Genomic DNA, 20,118 nt, shown 5'->3' with positions numbered 1-20,118 from the left:
GATTTGCAAATGATTAGCAAATAAACTCCAAATGTAACTCATGTTTTCCAATAACATTCACATTCTCATTTGAATTTGCAGCAAAATTTCAAACAGTCAACTAAGGGTACTTAGTAATTACAATGATGAGTGCCATCAGCTGCAGAGAACATGTTATCTTCTATGGCCCCCTAAGAATGGTGCTGGATATTCATGACAAAAAATGAAATATGACAGTTAATAATTACTGTAGTACCACTGCATATTAACTAATAATCTATTATATAACTCAGATTTTGGAAAATATATAACACAGGAGTATTTTATCCTTAATGATTCTTGCCATTTTCCCATTATGATAAAAATATAAATATTATTTTAATATATTTCACAGCTGCCAGAGAATCTCTTCTACAGAGCTGCAAAAAGAACACTGACTCAAGCAAGAGGCATTTCAGGTGGCATCATCCAAAATGGAAGCAGCAACCTGCACTCTGCCCAGCAGCAGGAGGTGTTTAATATTCCCTTTCCTCAAGTGGACAAGTCTGGGCTGGGTGTTTTCTGCTCTCCTACAAGAGCAGCACTAATCCCCATGGGGTGGAAGGTGCTCTCAGTAAAATGTACTGTGGCTGACTTGAGCATTTCAGTGATTCTCAGCATCAGTTCTTCCTTTGTGCATTCCAGAACCAAACCAAGCACCCTTTGGAGGAGGTAAATGTGCTAAAGTAAATCAGTTCTTGTAAGGGAAGACTTGGGTTTACAGAACTCCTGACTGCACTGGGCACATCTGGTGCTTCCACCAGAAGTTTTGTTGGAGCTGCAGCTTATTTCCTGCCAAACCCAAAGCTCTGAATCTCAGTGTGCTGCATTCGTCTCACAGTGCAGAATCTCACTGGCTTAGGCAGGGATGGACTGGACTAAAGCTGGTGTGAGAAGGTGCTGAGCAGTCTGATTTTATGACCTCAAAATTTCAGTTCCACATGCAGCTATTTTAGTTCATATCTGAGAGCCACTGGTTCTGCCAACGGACACAAAACAGTCTTTGACCTAATTACTGGTTTTAGAATTCAAATGAAGGAATTGAATTTCTTATTAGGAAATGCATTCTCTGCTTTTGATGATATATGAACACATTACACACAATTGAAAGAGTGAAACAGCTGGGATTTAAGAGAAAGCTATAGTAAGAATACACACTAAATATATGTTGATAGTTTTCATATATATGACAAAATAATAATTTATTAATAAACACCCTCCTTAAAATTTCCTTCTTACATGCCCTTTGTACTAATTAGTACCATTAAAGTGGTTATGGTAAGCATAAATTTAACTGGAAAAATGGAAAAAGAAATGCCTAGAAATAAATTTGGAAAACAAAAAAAAAGGTATCACAGTGAAGCCTTCCTGCTGTGTTTGTAGTGGATAGGAAACTTCTTTCAAAGGCAGCTGGGTAGCTTTCAACACCTAAAAGGCTGGCTCCAAGGAGACAGGTAAAGAAGGAAAAACCAGATTTAAATCCTGATTTTCTGATGTCCATGACACCCCTACTACCTTGAATTGGAATGTGAGGCTCCAGATAAAGCCTCTGGATGAGAGGTTCAGATCCTGACAGAGTGGGCTGTAAGGATCATGCAAACCTCTTATTTCTTCCTTTGTCACTTACTGCTAACTTTCCTATTCCCACAAGTGTTTGTTTAATTTGAAAGACTGTGCTTTGCTGCTTTCACCTGCTGTGGACTCACAGCACTGTGCTAACTACAGGTTTACACCTGGCAGCTGGTCTCAACACCAAAGTCAGGATTTATATGCCTTCTGTACTGTGTTTATCAAATGAGTAAAGAGAAAAATGTCATTATTTTGCCTATATGCAGTGAAGTCTTCTTTTACTTCATTCAGCCTGTAAACAATAGAGTGCAGCAGCTAAAACATACTTCCCTTTGAGAACACTATTTAAAGGGTAAAATCAACAGCTAGGAAAAAAATCACCATTAAAAAACCCTTTTCAATCATTTTTATAAACATTCTCTGGTTTTCATTTGGAAGGTGATCTTCTCTGCATCCCTATACTTATTGTAGACATTGTAACATCAACAACACTTATTCACGTGCATCCTCTATTATAATGTCCTCCCCTCTCAGCACTGAAAAGCAATTTTAATAATCAGGCAGGCTCTTGCCTTATCAAAACAGAAAGGACAGTATCTTCTGTTTAAAAATACAACAAAAATGAAGCCTTTTATTGGGAGGAAGGCAAAGGGAAAGAAGAAACTGTCATTCTGAGGATGAGATGAGACATTATATGCCAAGTTTCAAATTGGAAGAGTACATTTTTAGTGTTGAGTTATAAACCTGTGAGAATGGGTTATAATGGAAATACTGGCATAGGCTGCACTACTGGAATACAACAGTGCATCACTAAATCACAAATAATGGAATAAAAACTCCAAACTTACACGTTGAAGAGAGTGGTTTAGTGAACGTCCTTTACTTACAACTGCAGGGGAGAATTCTTCCTGCCCTATTTTGGGCAGAAACAGCTCTACAAGGAGCAGGACTCTTTGTTTGTGCTACAGTGAGTGAACACCTTATAGAGATTTTAAGAAAAAATAAAAATATCGGGGTTTGGAGGTTATGCTGATAGCCCTGGTGGAAACAGACCCAGACTGGGAGACATGCATTTGAATTAAAGAGGATACCCTCTGCTGTCAGATATCTACTTTCTAATAGCTTCCATTATTCTAAAAATTTAAACAAGAGAAATGAGTGTCCATCACGTACAGCTGCAGACAATTCTGGAATAACTGCACCATCAGTTAATTTGGGAATTGAGAGTTGTTCATTATGCAAGATGCCAAAGATTCGCTGCCAATCCCATCTCAGGTATCTGGCTTGCCTACCAAGCAGGCAAGGAGGAGTTTTGAAATGTTCTGGAAGTAACTAACTCCACAGGAGTAAAAGAGCTCACGAAAATGGCCAAGCTGTCTGTATTCAAATTTGTATTCTTTTAAAATTTTAATATAAAGCTGTTTATCTGGTGACAAAAAGATCTATGGGGAATCCATCATTAAATAAACAAAACAACAAAAAAAAACCAACCAGGGCTGGACTGATTTAAAAAAAATAAAGAACAGTGAAGAAAAATCAGCTTAAAAGAAGTGGCTAACAAAAACATATGAGCTCTTTTCTTCTGAGGAAAAATAGCATTTGCTAATGACTTAATGACACACTGAGCTGTGACATATCTCAGTCTGTAAAACAAAGTTACATAAGATGGGCTGACACTTAGTCCAGCTTTGCAGGGAAATGTAATTCATTAATGTGAGCTTCAGGTTTGACCTCACTTAAGCTTACATGTTTTCTAAAAAGAATACCTCCTTTCCCAGAGAATCTTCTCACTGTAGCAGCACATGCAATAGATGATATTTAGAGATAACTGTATTTAAGCACCTCCTGATGAGCTTCAGTATTGTGTCTGTTAGTCACACACAAGCCTTGTTTTGGTCTCAAAAGCCTTAGCTTTCAATGTTAGAACTAAAATACTGGACTTGGTCAGGGGCTGGTAGAGCAACTAACAGCATGTCTAGAAGAAAAAAAACCACCTCTCTTTATGAGAAGCAAAATTTTACTTCTTTCTTGCCTAGGTTGAGAGTTAAATCAGGGCCAGTAGACAAGCTAGTGGTTTTCTGAAAAAAAACAAAGGAATATTGCTCATAGAGATGTTTCTCCTTCAAAAGACTCTGTGGACCTCCATGTTTTCTTCTGATCTCAATGCATCCTAGATGAGTTAAACTGCATGCCCCTAATTAATCTTCTCTTGCCCTGCACCTAATAATTATCATAATGTGAAAAAGGCATATTGTATATGTGGCTCTACGCAGATATTTACTATATGTAATCTGATAGATAGAAAAGTTATACTATATTAACATTAGAATAATATAGTGAATGTAGTTTTGTAATTAACAGTAAGTTATAGTACAATAGAAGCTGTGTATGTGTGTTATATTTTTTTGCTCAAGAAGAGAAATTCCTCAGCACAGAGATAACATTCACAGAGGCCCCTAAACCTTACAGAGGCCTCTAAACCTTCTAGTGAAGAAGAATTTATGGCCTCTTATCCACAGAACCTAACTTTCTCAAGGACGTATGCTCTCATGCGTTCTTTTAATTAACAGAAAACTTTTGTGACAAGAAACAGCTGAAAATTACTCGTTTTACGTAAGATATGAATAGTCATAAACTGAAGGCTTAAAAAAGAAGACTTCTCTTTGTTCGGGGCCCTTCTCCTTCCTAGCCTTTGTCTGGGAGGGAGGGGGGACAAAAGCCCGGGCTACCTTCTTTGCTCTTGTTGTCTCATTATTTGTCCTGTCTCTGAAAACTTTTTTTAAACTTTTATTATTGTATTAATATTTTTGTAACCAATTTTTATTCTTTATTAAATATTCATAAATTTCAAAAAAACGAGTGATTGGCGTTTATCACAATAAGATCTCCTAAAATAACTCCCTGCTTTCCCTCTGGATCCATCCTCTGCAGACACTACAGCCCTGAATTTATGCCCAGAAATGCAATCTAGCAATTATGCATCCAGCTTTTGCAAATCACAGCAGTGCATGGTTAATAAATGCATTAAACGCTGCAGCAGTGCCTCACCAGGAGTCGGTGCACACACTGCTGGCTTGTCACCAAGCAGTATTTTTGTACACACACCACAGCATCAATTCCTGTTCCTCAGAGGAGCTCTGACTGGGGGTGTCTCCAAATGGAGGTGAGCTTTAATGTGAGGGAGGGGAGGAGAAGGGTGCAAAGGGAGCTGAATGCAAACAGGCACAGAGTGAGCACCCAAATTCAGAACCCAGCCCCTTTCTTTGGCTGCACACTTTGGGCTTTATGAGCTTTATGGGATGTGTTGCTTGGACAGGGAGAGGCAACAGAAGCATCATTAGGACGGATATCTGCCAGGTAGGCTGTTTATACAGCTGATTTTAATGAGTGAGCCCCTGTCCTCTCCTGAGATCCTGGTTAGTCATGCCCATATTAACAAGGCTCTCTGAAGAAGAGGGACAAACCTCCCAGAATTCATCCTTCAAATGACCACACTTCTAAAGCAGCTGTAACAAATGAGGGTGTTTGTTCTTTTTGTTCTTCTCCTATGTTGATTAGAGAGATTTACTATGCAACTAACCTGCTTTCCCCAACAGCAGGACACAAATATTAGGCAGAGAAATACACAGACTGTAAAAATGCAATCAGTTTAACTCTTCCATGCTCACTAAATGGGTGGTGCATCTATCACAACTGACAATAGCATTTTCTTATTAGCACAGGAGTGCTATGCCACACTGGAGTATAATTACTTTCAACAGGGAAAATAAGAAAAGTGTGGATCAGAGACAGAGGCCACTGAAATAAGGATCCAATTCAGTACAGGGTAATTCTGAAACCCATACCATCCAGCCAGAGTGCAGAGCTATTTAAGCTACAAAAACAATCAGCTCTGCACTGTCCTATAACAAAGCAGCCAGAGCTTTTTTCTGCTTTGTTTTTTTGGTTTTTTTTTTTTTTTTCCTCCTCTCTGCTGAACCAACCCTCAAGATACAAGCTCGGGGCATGAAATTATCAGTTGTCATTCTGCATAAAAGCACTACAGTTCTGTCATGACACTTTGTGGAGAGAAGAAAGTATCTTCTAGAAACAAGCATCACAAAGACATTACTGGCACTGTGCTCCAGAGCTACACAGATAACACCCAGCACAGAAAGAGGCAAATCACAAGGTTTTCAGCTGAGAGACATGAAATAAAGTAAACCAAGCATTCCCTTGTGCCCAAATATGTACTGGGAAAACACACACTGAGGGGTTTTTAACAGCATTTCCCTTATCCCTCAACATTAATGAATTCTTGCCAGATTTGAGGACTTAAACATGAGAAACAAGAAACACAGAGCAACCTTACAGCAGGGAAGTTTAATTTCTGGCCAGGAAAGAGAAAGTCTATAGGAATCCTCTGGGAGAGGGGCTGGAACAAAGGTAGGTCCTTGTTGTGCCAGTTTTCCAGCTCTGCAGTCATCAAGGAAGGAGCACTGCCCAGACCTTCTGGACTGGGCCAGGAACAGCATCTCCTTCCCAGACTGCAGAGGAACAATGAACCAAATCAGCCCTGGTCTCACACACAGTGCAGACACTTAGGGCTCCTGACAGATGCAGATGGAAACACACACAGCAGCAGACAGCACTTCAGCAATCTAAGAAATGGGCTGAAAGTTGATAAAGTCTGATACAGACAGAGGAGAAACTGCCTTCAACTTCTCTGATTTTCTAACAATTTGCAAATTGTTAGAAAATTTGATTGAAGGGATAAGAACTGCAAATAGTCCTCCCAAAAGGAGCTGCAAAGAGTGTGGAAGGAAGGAGAGATGACCTATATGATATTAATTATTGCTGGACCATTCCCAGATCCTTATGTTAATAAACATGAGACCTCATTAAGCTCCATCTCTCACTGCACTTATATGGCTGGGATAACATGGCCCAGAAATTGCCTAACAGCAATCTTAAAGGTTTTATAAAAAACAGATCCTATCAGAAACACCAAACTGATCAAACAGCTTACAAGGACCAGACATGGAGATCTTCAAATATTTATTTCAAGCAATTAGTTTCCCAGTGAGCACAGCACAAAATATGACACCCAGCCAAGACAACTGAGCTGACTTACCTTTCATGGCAGTACAGTAACTTGCTAACAATTTTGTTTTCGTGTTCAGTCATTCATTTAGCTGAGTAAAATGAATTTCTATAGTCCCAGATTCTTCCTTCCTATTTTTAGGGGATATTATGCAATTCTCCTAATACAGTCTTTTTATGGATTTGCCGCAAGCAAATATTTTTGCATTAAGAAGGGCAGAGGAGAAAACAGAATACTAAAAAGCAGAGACTGAGTAAGTTTTATTAGGTTAATATCTCAACATCTTGGGCTGCCTAGGTCGCTGGGTTTTTCCTCTAGTTGTAAAACTGAACATCCATGTAATCCCAAGTTGAGTTGTTTTGGATTTGATTGTAAAAATGCATTTCCTAAGGGATTCACCAGAGAGATCAACCCAGCGCCATGGACAGCAGGTACAGGCAGCACCTGGCTGCTGCACACTGAAGAGCACCTGAAGAAAACCAGCAGGAAGACAGAGCTATGGCAGTCCCAGTTAAAAGACATACTCAGCTTTTAATGTTGAGGAAAGGTGGGTAATTTAATCACTGGAGATCCCACAACACCTCTCCACATGAATGAGCACAAAAACAAAGCTGTTCAGGTGGCAGGTGAGGCTGCTGCCTGCTGGATTAGATGGGCTGTGGTGCCCTGGAGTGTGGTGGCATCACCCTGGGCAGCCACGGGAGCACAGCACTCAGCCACAGCAGCAGGGCTGCCCTGGGCCACGAGCCTGGAGAAGAGGGACCACAGCGTGGGGCTGCAGGGCTTCTGCAGGGCACCAACCCCTCCAGGAGTGCTCCAGGGCAGGCAGAACTCCTCTCCAGAACTGCAGAGCCTCCTTGGCTGCAGGCACACTCAGGACAGAGTGCAGCAGGAGCTGCAGGGGAGCCTGCCAGGCACAGGCAGAGCTGCAGGAGCAGTGCAGCAGCGATGCTCAGCGCATCCTCGGCTCATGAGAGCCCAGCTGGGAGCTGTGGGAGGTGGGAGGGATGGAGCAGGCAAGGTCAGGCACTGCCTCTGTGCTCCAGCAGCAGGACCAGGGGTGCTGCCCCGTGGTTCTGCAGCTGGAAGGGAGGATCAGGCAAGCTTGCTTGAGCACCAGGCTGCACAGGGCCCTGAGCGCTCAGCACGGCAGGAAGCCTCCCTTGTGCCATGCCAACCTTGAGCTGCATTACTGCTGCTCCTCTGAGCACTGCACCACTCCTGCATCTGGAAAGGGAAGGCAAGGGAACGACCATGAGCATCTGCTTCTTGTTAAGTGCCTAGAAAGGTTCAGCACCTTCTATTAACAACACACGGGCCCATCAGTCAGGGTCTCACAAACAGGATGGGGCTCTGTCTAGCTGCAGACTTAGGATTTATTATTTCTCTGTATCATACAAGCAATAAGCAAGAGATACAAAAAATCAACAAAATCCATGCAAGGCTAGATCAGAGACAGAGTCACAGCTGATGCAGAGCCTTTTTCTAGATATTTTCTCAACCAATAGTTTACAAGAAGTTTAGAGTCATTCCAGCAAATCAGAGAAAACCCTCAGTCTTTCAGTAACAAGTCTTTCAGTCTTAACAGTAAGACTTTTGTAAACCTAAGAAACAATACACAAGAATTCATTATTTAAGACTGAAACTTTCTCTATCTTTGCAAAGCATGTATCTAAAATCTTTTACATCCTGAACCAGCAATCAGTCTTTTTTCTTGTTCCTTATGAGAGATATAAATGTATTCACTTGGTTCTTTCTAGACTTTCTAGAGTCTTTTTCTTTTTAGATTCCCACATACGTGTCTGCACTGTGAGTTCTGGCATGGTTACACAGAGGAAAAAAAACCCAGAAAGCATTAAAGGGGTGAAAGCACTTCAGGTAAAAAGTGACTTTCAAAAGCAAGGGCTACAATAAAGTAACAGTGAAGTAACCTTGCACGGGAAGGTTAAAAGAAACCAGTTAGCTGAGCACCCACCCCACAGCCGTGCCCTCCCTGCCTCTGTTTAGTTTGCACATTCCAAGCCCAAGGTGTTAATTTCCACAGTTGTGTGGTGTACCCAAGTCCCACTAAATCACGGCGTGATTCAGAGGGCAGTTCTTTTCTTTGAAAATAATCCACTCTTGAACAGCTGGGATTTGGATTAATTAGTGAATTTTGCATTTTTGGCACAATCTGCTCTCCAGAAGTGCCACTGAAATAAAAAGAGTAAAGCATTCACTCCCCTCTAATCCTGTAGCAGAATTTTGCAGGTGCACAGATGTATCCTCAGAACTGGCAGGGCTGCAGTCGTAGTGAAGTTGCTGCACTACTTGTCTCAGTTCCTTTCTAGCACTGACAATACCATTTAGAAGAAAAATATAGATTTTTTTTTTAATAGTGGAATGAAATCTAGCAAGATGAGAATTTAAAAAAAACACCCCAGGTTATGGTGTATTGTGGCTTTGATAGGCAGCTATTCCTCAAGAATTCAGCTAGAATCACACACATAACATGAAAATTTTCACCCAAATAATTAATGTTTTGGATCTTTTTTAATATGAAATGTAAGACAACTTCAACTTTAAGCATAGCTGCTAGCAATGTCTATGACAACCTATTTTTATTTTCATTAGAATAAAAGCCTTTGGAAGTCTGTAGAAAGGTGTTCAAATTCACTACTAGCACTCCTGTTTAATAAACTCTGATGGCATTTTAATTTCTAAAAAAAAAAAGTGAATTATTATCATACAATTTGGATTATTGGCATTTTATTTTCTAAGACAAGCTTATTTTTCAATAGATTTAAGTCATGACTGAAAAAAACCCAAATCCAATTGGTTTCATCCACAAATCTCCATTAGCTAAGCTAGACCTTGGTTTGTCCTGTCAGCTTCCTAAACGTTATTAAAAGGCCCCTGCAAAATGGATCTTAAAACTCAATATTTGTGAGAGACTTTGATGTAGCACCCAACATTCATCCTCCCCTTGCTCAAGTGAGTGAAGGAGAGAAAAATCACCCCTTCTCAGAAATCCCATCAGTGAAACCCTGACAGTAATTCTCTTTAATGGGCTATCCTACAGTGGACCATACTTTAATGGATGGTATTAGAGTGGCCTTCCTCATATCCCTGATTTACACATGAATGATGCTCTCACAAACAGCCACACTGTAATTAATGAAGCTATTCAAAAAAGAGTTTCTTACAGAAACTCTTGTAAGAGATCTCTGCAGAATCATGACATTATCTGAAGGGTGCCTTATTTTTACTGCCCTGATCCCACCACAAAAACAGGAATTTCTCCACCTGCCAGGCAATACCAACTGGAAATCAAAAGCAACTTCCTAATATCATCTACACATATGGCCTGAAATGTGAGAAGTAAGAAGTATTGAGGATTTTTTCTGCCACTGAAACAATTTCTTAGACACATAAAAGTACCGTGAATGTTAGATGTTTAACAATTATAACCCTACTAAAACAAAACTGTGCCTATAATGACCAGATTATGCAAATAGCTACCAGATTATGCAAAATTGTATTCACAGGATATAATCCTTCTTTGTTTCATCCCACAAGATCTTCAATGAAGGACAGAAGGCTCAAGTTTATGTTTACACTTAATAAGCTGGAAAATAAAAGCAGATGAATGCTAATAATGTCAGTAATGCAGATCAACATCACTTTGGGTATATTTTGAAATGTTTCCATACTAAACTGGAAATAGCTTTAGAAGCTTAGTTGTGACTAGTTTGCCTACTTTTGGAAGAATTGTATTGTAGTAGAGTGGATAGTTCAGGGGATTATTAATGGGACATACAGATTTAAATTCCAAGGTAGTCTGTTTAATCTAGCTCCAGTCAATACTGACAACTATTCTGCAGTAGTTTTGAAATGAGGAGGTGGTTCTGGAGCACTCCTTCTCTTAGAAGGACAGGTTCAATGTACAGAAGTGGCACTAATTTGCACCTCAGGCAGTGCACTTCATCAGAGACTGAGGAATTAATGGGGTATAGGTTTACAATGTCACAAAGCACACAGGATGTTTTTCTATGCCCTTCCCTTCCCTGTTAAAAAGGGACAGTCCTATCTAGCCTCAGATTTTTCTAAATCTACTGAAAACCATGCAAGAAAAATCATGAAGGTGCCCTGTGCTACAAAATTGTAATATCCTTTGGTGGAACTCAAGAGAGAGATTGTAAGGTTTCACCTAGAAAAACATCTTAGGAGAGCTATCTGAAGAGAATCTTGATTGATGATGGTTGGCAGCACGCATATTTCCATGAGTGCATAATGGTTTTATTAATAGTTCTGGACTGAGCTGAAGCAAATAGAAAACAGACCAAGTGAGCAGTGGGGTTTTTTTTTTTTGTGATCTACCTACTCAGATGAATCTAATCCCTCACTAGCATCAGCTTTGTTTTCCTAGCAGGTTTCAGTGTCAATACATTGCCATCAAGTACCTAGAGAGGAAACATTAAAAAAAAAAGAAATACAACTCTGTGTGTGTGCTAACCATAGTAGCACTCTGGCTTCTTGTGTTACTCCTACCTACAGACCAGAGGGTGGAAAGCCACGAGGATGAAGCACAGCTACAAATGAGGGATGTGTGAGCAGAGGGTCCCTGCTGTGCATTAACAACGCCACTGTACATGGACACCAGTGCTGACACTGCACCACTGAGCTGGCCCAGCCAGGAGTGAACTAAATGGGCTTAAGGGATGTGGAGGTTATCACCAGTGGCTCACTTCAGATGTCCGTGGAACACCAGAGTGCAGCCCCCTGCTGCAGGGACACGAGCCAGCACAGCTGGCATTCCAGGGGCTGTCCCTGTCACAGGGACCCAGCTCAGCTCCCAGGGAGCAGAGTTCTCTCTCTCACTGAGGGCACTTACCAAAGAGCTGCACTGATACTAAATATAACATCAGCCACCAGCCTGAAGGTGAAAAGCCTCTGCCTAATTAATTATTCCTAAGTATTCTCATTAAGCTGTTCTCTGGGTACAGACAGAGCGTGTTTTTTATCTAAACCTGTTTAGTTGTGCCTATAACAATCTGAATTTCTTTGCATATACCTGTGACTGAATCTTTAGGAATAATCAGGAAATCTTAATCAGAATTAACAGGGGCTGGTTGAACTCTTGATGAGAGCAGGATTCTGCACACAGATGCAAAAATTTCTCCAAGTTCAAAACCACTATGAAAAAAGGGATAATTATTTTCTGCTGAATGTGCATTTGGATTCTGAAACTTTACTCAAGCAGCTAGGTCCTTGCAGGAACAGCCCCCTAAATTTGCCCTGAGAACCAGACAATTGCAGTGCCTATGTGAGTGAGGTGTGAGGAACAGCACTCCGACACAGAAATCATTACAGACCACCCAAGGTACATGCAACTCTTAATGCACTGCTTTTCCTACAGAAGGTAAGCCTTTGTAAAAACCATGCTGAACGCTGTTCATCAGAACAGTTCTGATCAAACCATCTTTTTTTTTACATTTGTGCAGGCACCAATTTAGGAACGGGTTTTCGCAGATTCCTGTAACTGCTTTGCTTTCGTCTGTGCACACCTGATTTATGTGCCCATTTATCCAACTCCCTGCACAAATGAGGTACTTAGGGCTGCAGGTAGCTTTTTAGAGCCTGCCTGGTACATGTCTTACCTGCCACGCACGTAACAAATTCAAATGCACACACTTCAACTCAGAGGATGAATTCAGAACATCCAAATGTTTAGGGTCATGTGGAATGTGTAACTTGCCTTGAATCAGAGGTGTCTTGAGGCTTCTGAAAATGTCAATCTGGATAACTATAGCACCATGTAATGCAGTATTTAATAAATTACTGCCTGAATACTTAATTCTGTTTTAAGAAAGACATGAGGGAGGATAAGCCTGTAATTCTTCATGAAACATGCTGAGTGAACCTATGACAAACAGTCTACGTTATGCACATCAGTCTGTTTACCCGTGACTCATAAAGAGAGCTGAACACGCAGGAGGGCTTAACCCGAGGTGGGATTATTAGGCCAAGTTCACTGATTTGGAACAGGATTTGGTGTGAAATAGTCAGGCTCTGCTCCAGAGTACTGACTAAAATAAACATTTTGAACTCCTATTGATTTTGACGGCAAGGAACTGAAATGGGTGACGTTGTCTCATGTTCTGGAACTCAACAGCAAATTGAAAAATGCTGTGGAGTAGATGGTTTGCATCAACAAAGATCTATTATTCAGGTAAAACAGCTGATCAGGAGTCATGGGGATAAAAAGTAGGAAATAAAGGGTGTCATTTATTCCCAGTATTTGATAACTAATGTACAGTGAAGACTGTAAGTAAAATGAGCAGACAGGGTAAAAGCAGACCAAAAATTTATCTTCAGCTGTTTTGTTATCATTATTTTTTTTTTATTAAGAATATAGATTAGCCAATTTGGTTAAAAGATCGTGTTTCATTTTCTGTCCTATAAACTTGGTTTGATTACTTGAAAAATTAATGAATGCTATGGAAAAGGTTCCAGATTTTAGCTCTTCAACACTGTACTATTTGTGCATCTATGCTGCCTCGTCAGCACTGTATGGGTTAGAATGATTACTTATTATTGCATTCTAATTTCCACTGGGCTTTTCTATATTTCATTTGCTGGTGGTAACACAGAATAAGCTACTCCTAAAAGGTCTTATTATTCCTGAAAAGATTTTGATCATATCTGCCACACGGCAACTGAGAGTCTGGGTAGTTTATATTTTAAGGATGTTAAATGAGAAATATCAAAGAATGGTGTGCATACATGTAAGGGGTAATGGATAATTACAATGCACACTTTAAGGATAATTCCACTATACACAACTGCGGAGTTATTCCCTTTTTACAAGTGTATAAACAAAAGCAGAATTTGATTAGGTAGTGTGATTGCCTCTTTAAAATCAAATGACTTTATATGCATAAACAGACTTCTGGTACTTGAGTTTGCTGTTGGCCAAGGAAGGCAACTTCTCCTCCTTAATCAAGGCTAAGGAAGCAGGGCTGATTCAGACATTTCACCCAAATCAAAATGCAGACCTACTCCAAGCTCAGCTGCACTCCAGTGTGGCCACAGCCCCCTCTGCCCTTCTCCACTGTGCCTGCAGGGCAGCCCAGCCACAGATGACACAAAGACCACTCCAGAACCACACAGGCTCAGCATCCCTCCAGCTCAGTCTGGTGCAGATTTTGGTGGGTTTTATTCCCCCCGAATCTGCATTTAGCCACTACATCACGAGAGGAAATACAGAAAAATAATCTAAGTGAGTTTCACAGCAGATTAAGTCCATGAGGCAGTTGAGTGTCCAAACATTACAGAATGGATCTGCAAGAAGAAAGGACAAAACAACCCAAACCAAAAGGAAAGAAAACAAACAAACCAACCAAAACCACTCAGAAAGGAAAAACAACAAACCAAACAAAACAACCAAACAAAAACAGACAGGAAAAGGATCTAATGAAGACTAATGGCTAACTGAAGTGAGGTTACAGATGTTTTAGGGGTAGATATGCCAGTGAGCATAAGACCATGAACTCTAGTTGACATTTTTCTGAAGGATTAGACAAAATATGATCAACCACTTGTCCCAAAAAAGAGCACAGGCTTGCTGTGCTCTAGGAAATAAATAGCTCATCCATGGAAACAACCTGCTGATCATTAACATAGTGTCCAGTAGTGTCTGCAGGACTTCAAGAGCCACCAAGGGTGACAGTAAATGAGAAAATAGTAGCACAATATGAGTATAGTTCCCATCTGTGAGCTCTCCTCTGCCCACTCATATACCCAAGGACTCACAGATACCTCAGGGAACAACAGTTTTGGGAAAAGACTCTGGGGCAGGCAGCCCTACACCCCTGTTCCAGGACCTAGGAACATTTCTCCCACCCCTGGGGATTCCAGGGAACACAACCAGAGACAAGGCAAACCCCTTGACCCTGCACCAGGACTGGCACAACTCATCAGGGTCCCTCTGTCAGTGAGCCTTTCCCTCCAGGGAATGAGGAGGTTGTGCAACAAATTGCTGCCCTGCTCCCCTAAACTCTCAGCCCCTCTGCACCATCTCCCTCTGAGACAGAGAAGGCAGGTAATTCATAAACTCCATGCATCTGTGACTAAAATTCTCCACTATCCAGAATTATTCAGCCTCCACACTGTCATTTGTCCCAAGCCATCATACTACAAAACAAAGCTGTCAATACCACTTCAGTAAAAGTGTTTTTAAAAGTATGTTTCAATTATATAGTTCTTGTGAAATCCTTCTGCTAACCTAGGAAAGAGTAATTCTTTGCAAAAATGGCAGAACTGATAAAGATTTTATTTGTTAAATTTTGATCTTGTCTGGCAACTGCTGAGCTATTTTCATATCTTAGCAAGAAACATCTCTCTATTGACAATTGTATTAATTATCTGATATAGCACAAGTCTTTTACTTTGGTTTTCCTCATGAATCTCTGTGGATATTTTTTTTGAGGATAACCTAGTGCATTAACATAGTTTATAACAGTAAAGTATTTACTCTTTCTGAATCACTCAAACACACTATGTGGCTTTCAGAACAAATAGAGGCTATAAGGTGATAGCTGCACTCAAGTTGACAGCAATTAATTGGGTTTTTAAGGCCAAGAGTACCTTTTCATTATGAGTTCCTGGAATAACTAGTATGATGGGATTTTGGTGTATAATAAGGACTCCTTGAAAGCTATTCCTGTTTAAAAAAAAAAAAAAAAAAAGTATTCGAGATTTCAAGGCCTCTGCTCATGATTTCTAGACTTCTACTCTGGATTTCTGTTCCATTAGAAACCTGGTGGCACAATCCCTCTTGCCTACTCTTGCTTGGTAACAGGTCACCTGCTGGCACAACCAGAGCTTCTTTCACTCCAGCAAGTACAGATGGGAGCAGAGCCATGACTAAAACCTAATATTTGCTAATAGCAAACAATATGTCTTAAACAAAGCACTTTGTCAGGCCCCATAAAGGCCCCATATATCCTGAACTCTACTTCCAAAGACAATATGATTAAACATGTACCATCGCTATGCAATGACCTAGAATTTTTATTGGTAGTAGTTATGCCTTAAAATTAATTTATAATACTGTAGTCCTTTTTATGGCTGTTTTTTGCAGACTATAGTCTATCTGTTTTACAAGAGAAATACATGATGGACTAGGTATTTGAGAACTAGAGTTGGCTGACATTAGGAACACCTTCAATATGATGAAGAACCACATAAAGTAATAGCAAGGGCTATGAATAGTTTGATTTGGCTTATCTGATGTGATCCAATTTTCTGATTCTGGTTTATTCTAGCACTTCGTATTTCTGTGGTATTCTTATAAGAGGATCCTCATGTGAAACATAGAAACAACTGTGGCTTAGGGGAACACTGCAAATGCAAATCTGCTTTTAGTAGCAATAATTTGCAAAATTCTTTCTGAGGATAAAAACTATAATCTTTCCATAGAAATTTCAATTTTCTGTAAAAGTGTGTAGTGCATTTTCATAAAGCTATATTTTTGTAAGTCATTAAATTGGTTTTTAGTAACCTCATCCTCATTTTCAATTGAACAATTATTAAACTATAAAACAAAATTGCACAATTTTTTTACAGAACTGTAGTCTGGAGTTTTACAGTCTGCTATAAAGTGCTGTATTATTATAATACACTAAAGATGCTCAGACTATTAAAACTTTTTTTTAAATGAACCATAAAATATTTTATCATTGATGAAATAATTCCTCAAGTATTATGCTCTTCAGCAGTATACATGCACAGCATTTTGGTCTCATGAAAAGCATGCTAATCAAAAGCCCACAATTTGAACTGTAATTCTAATACACAACATAAACCACGTCACTGTCTTTCAGAAGTTTATTACACCAATTTCAAACATTAAAAATCAGGGTATTGATCATTAAATATAAGGTCTAGTTTTACAGAGAGATCTCCATGCCAAAATTGTGATAACAAGAGAGATGTAAACACTTTCCTTTTGAAAGTTCTTAGTCTGTATTTCACTCCACAAATCATGACTGATCTTGTAAGGGGCCTGATGTTCACCTCAGAAGTTCAACTAAGCCTGGTAAATGAGAACAATTTTTTTTCCTGACTGCTGATGGCTGATGTCTCATAGCAACACTGACAGTGATATGATGCATCGGAGCTATTGGGTTTGATCCTTGGCTACATCCTCACACTGTTCCTCCCTGTTCAAAAGAGAGGCAAAGGACTCCCTGTACCTAGAAATTAATCAGCTGCATGAATCACATCTTTAACTTCAGCAGGATTTCAACAAACTTGAACACAACCCATCTTGTGAGGTCCTGAAATTCTAAAGTGGCAAAGATGGTGAAAAGCAAGAAAATGACCACGATCATGCAATAAATGACCACAGTCTCAGGGAATTGTACAGCCACACTTTTTGAGGACCCACTCCAGCATGGTGCTGAAGAAAATGAGGATTAACCTTGCTGAAACCAGTGTCAGTGAAATCTGTGGACAATGCAGCATCTGTTGTGGCAAAACAGAATTTCATTTAGTGTTCCTCAAATCAGAGGTATAAGATTAAAGATGAAACTTTAACTTAGCTCTGGCCATCAGATCTTAATCTGTACACACAAAGCACTCAAGACTTCTTTAGGTACAAGGGAATTGCCATTAAAGCAAATTAAAGACATTGCTTTTTTAGCAGAAAAGCTGCCAATAGGTGTTCTCTAAATCACTTGTACCAGCAGGCTGACCCCATTATGTCAGCTAATCCTGGAAATACAGGAGGTAGATTTAAATCTTTTCATAGAAAACATTAAGTCTTTTTTTGTTTTTCTTATTTTTCTTTTGGTTCTGGCACAGCATTGAGAGTTTTATACTGTTGTGCATCTTTTTCCCCAGAATGCAGCTTTCTGTGTAGCTGCAATGCCCAAAGGAAGAGGTCCAAGCAGGACTTTTCCAAGGGATGGACCAGGCTGGACATCTGAAACATCAGTGCTAGTTTATCACAAAAAGAAACAGCTCATGGGCTGTGTGAAGGGATGGGGGAAAAGGGTGCCAGGTGTATGTGTGAGTCAATATTGGGGATAAAATACCCAGGGGATAAAACAAGCTTTGTCTCTAGCCCAGTGCTCCATCTCTGCTGTGCCATTCCCTCACCTACACCCTGCCCGTGCTTCCTGCTCGTGTTCACCCACACCCAGTTACAGCCCGTGGAGATCCACACCCGCTGTGTGCTGATCCTCAGAACCTCATGGAGCTTTGAACCCTCTCCAAACAGCCACAGAAGGCTTTCCAATAATGGTATTTAGCACCTGGGAGGCAGCATTAAGCAATTACAGAGGGTACTTAAACCACCAGATTAGCAGCTCCCTGCACAGTGCTGAAGGTCTGCACAGACAGATCTACCTGGGAAAAGCAGGATCATTTTCAGTCTCAGTCACGTTTAAGTCCTGCTCTTCTCAGAGTTCTGTGAGCTCTCTCTCCTGTTTTTGTCCTAGGATTCACCAGTATAAATATTTTTTTATATCACAAGTATTAAGAGAATTTGTGGAAGAGCAGCTTGTATTATGACCCACATCTGCTATAAACACTCACTAATCTTACATCCAAATAGAAAGAATTGACATATTTAAGTATCCAGATTTCTCTTTTCACATTTTCCCCACAAAATGTTTGGTATTTTCCATTTCTATCTCATAGTTTTTGAATTTTGCTGCTGAGAGCACAACGACGTTTACATACAGGACATGTCTTCAGTCCAAAGGGCCTTGTATCTCAATTACATCTGCCCATTGCTACATTCTTCAAAAACACAAAAACTTTAATTCCTCTTTGAATGCTGAACATCCAAAGCAAGAGCAAGACATAACAAATATGGGAAAACAAAGTATAGAGCTAGCTAGCAAGACTTTGATGCATATATTTACTTAAATGTCCTTAACCATCTTGACCTCTACAATTTTTGTCTTTTGCAAAACATCCTTTAAAATATAACGGACAACCCAGTGTGAAAGTCTTAGTTTTATATTTATCTCTGTGATGACCCAGGAACAACTGGTCTAATCTATCACTTGAGGTTCATTTCATTACCATCCTTCAGGTCTATCCATCCCTCCTAAGTGCAAAGGCAGCCTTTTTTTGAAGAATACACGGTGTGAGTACACATCCAAACTCATTCTTTAGTCCCTTTCAAATAATCCAACACGATGGCTCAGGCAGGGGGGTAGAACATGAGACTGGAAGACCAGAACCATTTTTTGACTGGCACACTGAATGCAAGTTATGACTGAAAATGAAGGACTAACATATATGTCAGTTAAACAGAAAGCATTAGACTGAAGCTACCAAAAAAAAAAAAATAGGGTTGGCAATAACTTAATAAAATCTGCCTGTATAAGGAACATGCTGTTTGGATTCATCTTCCTTTTTGTTCACAATATTTTATGTTATTTTTACGTGGTGCTGAGGATCCTTTGCAAGATGTCAAGCACTTAAAATATACTTAAATTTAGCATTTGGTATAAGCCTAACAACTATTTACTGTGTTTAGCAAATTCTGTTAGAAGTCTGGTTCGTGAAAAGAGTTTAGAGGATTCTTGACAAAATTAAGCATCTTCCTGGCAAAGACAGAATGCTGATTTAATTGAGGGACAGAAAAAAGAGTATCATACACAATCCATGCATATGTAAACATAAAGTAAGCAGATATCAGAAACAAACATTTTGCTGTATCAATTTAAAATAAAAAATATCCCATAATAGGCTTGTCATAGCAATGACAAGTTCAAATGAAGAACAACTTCTGAACAGCATCACTAAAATGAACATTATTTTAAAGTCCAAATCTTCAGCACGTTTTTGAAATAAGTACTGAGTACAAATAAACAAAGAGTATCTCATATTTCCTTTAAGCATTCACCACCTTTCCAATTCCCAGGTTTGCTTGTGCAGGAGAACACAGCACAGCAACAAACCCATCCTGCTCTTCATATGACCATTCTGAACAAGTCAGAAAGAAATGTGTCAAAAACTGCTCAGCCAGTGGGGCTCTTGGCAGACTGGGTTAGTGCCCTGTATTTTACAGCCCTGGGAGGCTGGTATTTGCTCATTTCTGTGGAATATTATACTAATCAATCACTTCCTGCTCTTTCTTCCCTTGCTGTATTTATTTCAATGGCAATTTGGATTAATCAATCACTTCCTGCTCTTTCTTGCTTGCTGTATTTTTAAACCCACTAACTGGAATATGCAGCCCTGTTGCATCTCAATGACCACTTCCTTAGCCCCTCTCTGCCATTGTCTTTTTGTGTTGAGATTGATGCTTGTAATTTGACTTTTCACAGCGTTCAGGCTGTATTGCCTTTTAGAAACCTTTCAGCTCAGCTAAAGCCTATAAAAAAGCTTTTGGCTGCACTAGTTCATGTTTTGAAAATACTGCAAAGCCATAGTTTCATGGGAGG

At 39.8% G+C, this 20,118-nt stretch overlaps 1 protein-coding gene across 2 annotated transcripts in view; it reads right to left on the bottom strand.

Moving 5' to 3' along the window:
- Positions 1 to 20,118, bottom strand: part of GFRA1 (GDNF family receptor alpha 1) — a 138,221-nt gene that overhangs the window by 8,325 nt on the left and 109,778 nt on the right. The window lies entirely within an intron of this gene.

The sequence above is a fragment of the Prinia subflava genome, chromosome 9 (assembly GCF_021018805.1).
Source record: "Prinia subflava isolate CZ2003 ecotype Zambia chromosome 9, Cam_Psub_1.2, whole genome shotgun sequence".
Classification (NCBI taxonomy): Eukaryota; Metazoa; Chordata; class Aves; order Passeriformes; family Cisticolidae; genus Prinia; species Prinia subflava.
Note: the sequence above shows the minus strand (reverse complement) of the source record. Positions and strands in the feature narration are given on the sequence as shown.